This window comes from Penaeus vannamei, chromosome 35 (assembly GCF_042767895.1).
Source record: "Penaeus vannamei isolate JL-2024 chromosome 35, ASM4276789v1, whole genome shotgun sequence".
NCBI classification, from domain to species: Eukaryota; Metazoa; Arthropoda; class Malacostraca; order Decapoda; family Penaeidae; genus Penaeus; species Penaeus vannamei.
Genome location: NC_091583.1, coordinates 14,456,602 through 14,464,101, shown reverse-complemented (window position 1 = coordinate 14,464,101; position 7,500 = coordinate 14,456,602). Strand labels below are relative to the sequence as shown.

Here is a 7,500-nt window from a genome sequence, read left to right as displayed (position 1 = left end):
CAAAAGAAAGCTTGATAACGAATGGGAGTAGAACTAGATAATGATGATAAGCAAACCAAGAAGAATAAGAGGAAGGAAAATATGAATAAAAGCCGTAGCAGTAGTAACAAAGGAGACAGCAAGAAATATTAATAGCGAAAAAGAGTAAAAAAAAGAATGATGATAATAATAAGTAGAGGGGAAAGGGGAGGTAGCAAAGACAGTAAAGAAACCGGCCCAAGAATAACCGTAGAAACAGCGGAAGGAACCATCAACAGCGAAAACAATAATAAAAACAATAATGGCGGATGAAAGAATATTAAAATAATAATAATAATAATAATAAGGAGAAGAAGAAAAAATAAACAAAAGGGAGTAGCAGAAACAAAACGACAACTAGCACACAAAACAGCAGTAGTAGCAGAAGGCAGGAAGAAACATCAATAACGAAAAATGAAAAGGAATAATAATAATAGGAAGAGGAAAAAACAACCCACAAATAAAAGTAGAAGCAGAAACGACGGAAAGGAGAATATGAAATGAAAATAATAATGAACAAATGAACAAAAATGAACAGAAGAAATAACACAACTAACACACAAAATAGCAGTAGTAGCAGAAGAAAGGAAGAAATACCAATAACGAAAAATAAATAATAATTATAATAGGAAGAGGAAAACCAACCCACGAATAAAAATAGAAATAGAAACGACAAAAAAGGAGAATATGAAATAAAAATAATAATGAAAAAAAGGGGAATAGCAGAAATAGCAGAACAACTAGCACACAAAATAGCAATAGTAGCAGAAGAAAGCAAGAAATACCAATAACGAAAAATAAAAATGAATAATAGTAATGATAATAATAGGAAAACCAATCTATAAATAAACGACGGAAGGAGAATATGAAATAAAAATAATAATGAAAAAAGGGGAATAGCAAAAATAGCACAACAACTAGCACACAAACTAGCAGTAGTAGCAGAAGGAAGGAAGAAATACCAATAACGAAAAATAAATAATAATAATAATAGGAAGAGGAAAACCAACCCACGAATAAAAATAGAAATAGAAACGACAAAAAAGGAGAATATGAAATAAAAATAATAATGAAAAAAAGGGGAATAGCAGAAATAGCAGAACAACTAGCACACAAAATAGCAATAGTAGCAGAAGGAAGCAAGAAATACCAATAACGAAAAATAAAAATGAATAATAGTAATGATAATAATAGGAAAACCAATCCATAAATAAACGACGGAAACGGAGAATATGAAATAAAAATAATGATAAAATAATGAAATAATGAAAAAAAATCAACTAAAAGGGGGAATAGCAGAAATAGCACAACAACTAGCACACAAACTAGCAATAGCAGCAGACGAGACAGAAGGAAGCTTAAACCTTTGCGTTGCTCGCCACCATAACTCTAACGACAATGCTCGCGATTATCTTTATGTATGTTGAGTTTTTTCTGTTGCTTTGGTTGTTAGTTGACATTCTTTTTTTTTATTTCCTTTTTTTTAGCTATTTATCAGTCTCCGAGATGTATTAGAAGGTAGACTACATGCGTATGTGTGTGTAAGTTGACGGTTGTATATGCTTGTGTTTGTGTATGCGATGGGAATGAATAAATAAGCCAAAAAGAGAGAAAAAAGGGAGAGAGAGAGAGAGAGAATTGTGAAGATTGAAGATCTTGTTGTGATCTATTTGTGACATTATTTCCGGTGAATATAAGTATACGAAGGAAGAGAAGGGGGGGGGGGGGAAGATAAAAAGAAATGGGAAAAGGGGGGAAGAGGAATAGGAGAGAAACAAAAAGAAATATATTAGCAAGAAGATAAAGAACGAAAAGAAAAAAGAAATATATTAATAATATGAGGAAGTAGTGGATGAAGGCTCAAGAAAAAAGAAGAGGAAGAAGAAAAGGAATAATAAAGAAAAAAAAATGTAACAATAATACAAGGAAGCAGTGAAAATTTAAAAGAGAAAAGAAGAAACAAAAAAAAAAAAAACTCTATACTATAACCGATACGTAAAATATCCGAATATCAAAAAAAAAAAAAAAAAAAAAACGCCAATCACAATTCCCTCAGCTAAACCCCCGTCCTTAAACTAATTATCACACTAACACTAAAACCAAAGAGATGATCCCTTTCACAAAATCCTCGCATGCATACACAGTGTTAGTCCGAAATGCCTGGAACATCGCTAACCAAAAGAACACGGTTTAATGACTCATATGTGATAATAGTCTATACGTCATTACCATTATCTGGTTCGCGTCCAAGTTTTGTTTCATCGTCATTACCTTCGCTAGTTTTATGTTATTTTTTGATAGCACTTTGGGAGTGTATTAATTTTCGGGTAATCGCCCTGTTGGAATGGTGGTCAGGGCTATCATCCGCTATCATTATCATTGTATTAAAGTTTTTTTTTTTTCTCATTATCATCGTTATCATTAGTACGGATGTGTTTTGCGGTTCTTAATGTCTTTATTTGTACGATGTCAGTAATGATGAAAAGCGTATGATATTGATGGTGATATATGTAATTGCAAGGATAGTTCCAACAATGATGATAATGAGAACCATGAACAATAAAGATTTTGACAGCAACTGAAGAATCTAATATTTGCAATGATGATTTATGTAGGGATGGTAACAATATCAGTAGAAATAAATAAATAAATAAAATAATAATAACAATAACGGTGTTAACAATGATACCAAGAACGATAATAGTAATGATACTGGCATTAGTGACAATCTGTTTTCGTTTTCACAGAAGAAAAAAGTGAAGAAATATTGTTTTTCTTGGATTTATATCTTATCTCAGTCGTTTTTTTCCCTTTTTCTTTTTCTCTCTCTTTTTTTACCAGGCCTAGTCGAAAGCTTGTTCACTGATATCACAAAAAGGGTTTTTTGCCTGTTACCCCTTGGAATGAAGTAGCTGTTTTGCGCCGTACTGTTCTATCGTCATAATAAAAATGATAAAAGCAAATTGATATTGATAATAAATATACTAATATTACCAATGATGATGATGTTAGTAAAATTATGATAGTGATAATGACAATGGTAGTGATGATAATGATAATGATAATAGTAATGATGAAAATAACAATAACAAGAACTACAGTGTCTCTAATAGCAATAGCAATACCTCTAATAATAATAACAATGATGATAACTGGAGGAATAACAGTAATAATAAATACAATAACCATAAATTATGGGTATGTATATATATATATATATATATATATATATATATATATATATATATATATATATATATATATATATATATATATATATATATATATATATATATATTTGTGTGTGTGTGTGTGTGTGTGTATGTGTGTGTGTGTGTGTGTGTGTGTGTGTGTGTGTGTGTGTACGTGTGTGTGTGTGTGTGTGTGTGTGTGTGTGTGTGTGTGTGTGCGAGTGTGTGTGTGTGTAATGCAATTTATATTCCATTCATTTTCTCCTGCACTCTCCTTTCCCTTCACCTCTTGCATATTGTCTCCTTATTTTTATTATCTACTTATATTTCTCTATACACTGAACTTCACTAAACGATTCCTTTTATTTCAGACTGCAAGATATGGTTATAAAATGTATAGTATTCTAATATCTGTAATGATACTGCTGATGATAATTATGATGATAATAATAATGATGATCATAATAGTAATAACAACAGTGATAATAATGGCAATAATAATAGCAGTACTGCTAATAATGATAATTATGGTGATGATGAAACAGTAAAAGTAATAGCAATAATGACAATAACGATGAATACGTTATTAATTATGATAAAAAGCAAACTATTGATTAACGGTAAAACAATACTAATGATAATACTATAGTAACATTAATAAATTAATAGCGATGCTAATGATATTGGTGATGGTAACATAATACCTACTCTAATATTGTTAACAATGATATGACAAATATTTATGATAATAAAGGCAATAACAACAGCGCTAACGAAAATGATAACAATGATAAAAAGAGGAGCATCAAAAATTATCATTATAATAGCTACCATAACAATAATAATAATATGCATAACAAGGAGAGAAAAAAATGTTATTACTAACATTAAGAAAATTGTAACAATAGAGATAATTATGATAATAATGATGTTAATGATCATCGGCACGACAGACGATGTTGAGAATAATGATTATGATGATGAAAAAAATAAAACGTATAAAAATTATAGTGATAAGGATAATAATGTAAATGAAAATAGAAACAATATCATTAATAGTAATAGTAGCACCTGTAGTAATAAAAAATTATAATGAGAATATAAGTAGCTAAAATGATAATAGTGATAATAATATCCATAATGATAATAATATGATAAAAGTAGCAATAATGATAATGATATGATGATAGTAATAATGAATAATAGTAATAACACATAACGGCAATGATAACAATAATAAGGATAATATGAAAAATAACAAAGAAAGTATTCATAGTTAAATACTAACAATAATAACAATACTTATAACATTGATATTAATAGTGATCATTATAATTATTATAATGATTGTTATTGTAATGCTCATAATATTCATAATTGCTAGTAATAATAAGAATGAAAGTGACATCAGTAATAATGAAAATCAAAATGATGGCGATGATAATAACAATAATAAAAGTAATAATAAAAATAAGAATGACAATAATAAAAGTAATATTAATGATAATAATAATAATAATAATAATAATAATAATAATAATAATAATAATAATAATAATAATAATAATAATAATAGTAATAACAATAATAATAATGAAAATAACAACAACAATAATGATAATGATAACAATTACAAAGACATAGAATAGCAATAATGATGATACCCGTTCATGATTATAATTTAAAATAATAATAGAAATAACAATATATATAATTATGATAACAATAAATGATAATAATATTAATAGCAATGCTGTTTTATTAAGATATTATTATTATTGCTATTTGATATTAATAACAATATCAATATTTTTTCATTACTATTATTATTATTTTCATCATCATTATCGTTATGATTTTATTATTATTGTAATTATTATTATTATTATAACAGTCATTATTATTATTATTATTATTATTATCATTATTATTATTATTATTATTATTATCATCATTATTATCATTATTATTATTATTATTATAATTATTACTATTATCATAATTATCATTATTATTAATATTATTATTGTCATTATTATTATTATTATAATTATTATTATTATTATCATTATCACTTTTATCACTATTTTTATTACAGTTATTATTAATATCACTATCATTATTATTATCATTATTATTATTATTATTATTATTATTATTATTATTATTATTATTATTATTATTATTATTATTATTATTATTATTATTATTATTATTAACATTATTACAGTTGTTATTATTATTATCATTATTGTTGTTATCATCATCATTATTGTTATTATCAGTAATGATAATAATCATCATTATTATCATTACTGAAACCATCATTTCTAATAATTATCAACATGGACGACATCGGCATTGAACGTGAAAATGAAAGTCAAAATATTACTCGATAATGATAATAATCATAATCTTCTAATTGTGCTTTCATATTTCCGTCAACTTAACCCAGAGTATTAACTCCATCTTCAGCGCATTATGATAATTTTTGTCATGAACGGACCCAGCTATCCTAATGCGTGTAGTAAAAATGGCGCTGCATTCATTATCATTAACATTCTAATTATTTCGACCACTTCTGCAGGCCCATCCATTCTGAATATCATTATGATAATCATTTTCGATTATAGAAAACGAGTTACGGGCTTGCTGAAGTACGCAGTAATCACCTATATAGCCAAGATCGTATATTATGACACCGCTTGAGCTCTCCGCTGATGCGACGCTCCGTTAGCGGTTTCGTAATGCTGTTCTGATGTTGTAAATATATTTCTTCTTTTTTGTTTAATTTTCGTTTATCGTTAAGAGTGTTGTTGTATTTTAGTCTGTTAGAATAGTTGTGATTATTAATTTAAGTTTTCACCTTAATTATCTATTTTATTGGTTTTGTATTTATTATTAGCATTAAAAGGATACAATAATTAGTTTTATCAATATTGCCATGATCAACATAATTAGCATTCTTGTAATTTTTGCTGTTATTGTCGCTGCTATTCATACTATTACTATTATTATTATTATTAATTTCATAATCATTATCGTTTATATTATTTCTACTGCTACTACTAACAATATTATTATTATTTTCATCATCCCGAATATCATTATAAATTATTGTCACCATAAATATTACCATTATCCTGATTAGGTTATTCTCGTAGTCATAAAGAATTAATTCTCATTATGGTCATTATTATTGTTATGATCGTTTTTATTATCGTTATTATTATTACTATAATTATTATTATTATTATTATTAGTGTCATACCCATTGTTATTATCATAATCAAAATATCGATAATATTATTACCAGTATCATTATTACCATTATCAATATTATTATTATTATTATTATTATTATTATCATCATCATCATCAATAATTTCCTTTTCATCAAAATCGTTATATTTATTATTATCAATCATAGCATAAATATCAACATTACAATTATTATTTTCATTATTATTAGTATTATTTTTAATAATGTATTTATTCCTATCACTATTATTTTCGGAATTATTATCATTATTATTATTATCATTATTTATTATTATTATCATTATCATAGCTGCTAAATATTACAACTAGCAATGAAAATAATTTTCAGTATCATTATCATAACATAACCATCAGTGTCTTTACTATGCAGTGTATTCCTGCATTTCTATTTCATAAATAATAATTTATGAGTCATATTTCTTTCCCTTTGAACTGTTGAAGAAATGATTCCATAAACAAGTATAGATTTATATACACATCAAACTTTTATATACTTTTATTTATTCGCGATCAAATAAATAACTATATATAGAAGCAGGTATGTTTGCGTAAATATCATTAGAATTTTATAAACGCCCTTTCGACTTTTTTAAACCCGAGTGTCTTTCCGATATCTCCCAAAAGAGCGTTGCGTAGGCCGCCCGAACCGCCGCTGACCGCCCGCCCGCCGCCCGCACGGACAATATGGGCGGGGAAAAAGAACGCTGGACATTGAAAATTTTGAAAATTTCGGCCCTACCTAAAACGGCGCGAATTCCACCCCCTCCCCTGCCCCTCGCCCCCCCCCATCCCTTCCCTGTTGTCTGTGCAATTTTGTCGACGCCGTAAAAATCCTGCTTATGGCGCAAACATTCTCATAAAACAAAACATTCGGAGGAACGCGCGATTATAACACTTCATGGTTAAAGACAAGCGACCGTAAAGCATATCGTGTGAGCGCTAACAATTTTGTCACCTGGGCAGTTATTAGAAAATTGAATATACTGTTGCTGTAATGATACGACGCTGT

General features: G+C 27.5%; 1 protein-coding gene across 5 annotated transcripts in view; it reads right to left on the bottom strand.

Moving 5' to 3' along the window:
• LOC113808168 (homeotic protein ultrabithorax) overlaps positions 1-7,500 on the bottom strand; it is a 945,716-nt gene that overhangs the window by 920,493 nt on the left and 17,723 nt on the right. The window lies entirely within an intron of this gene.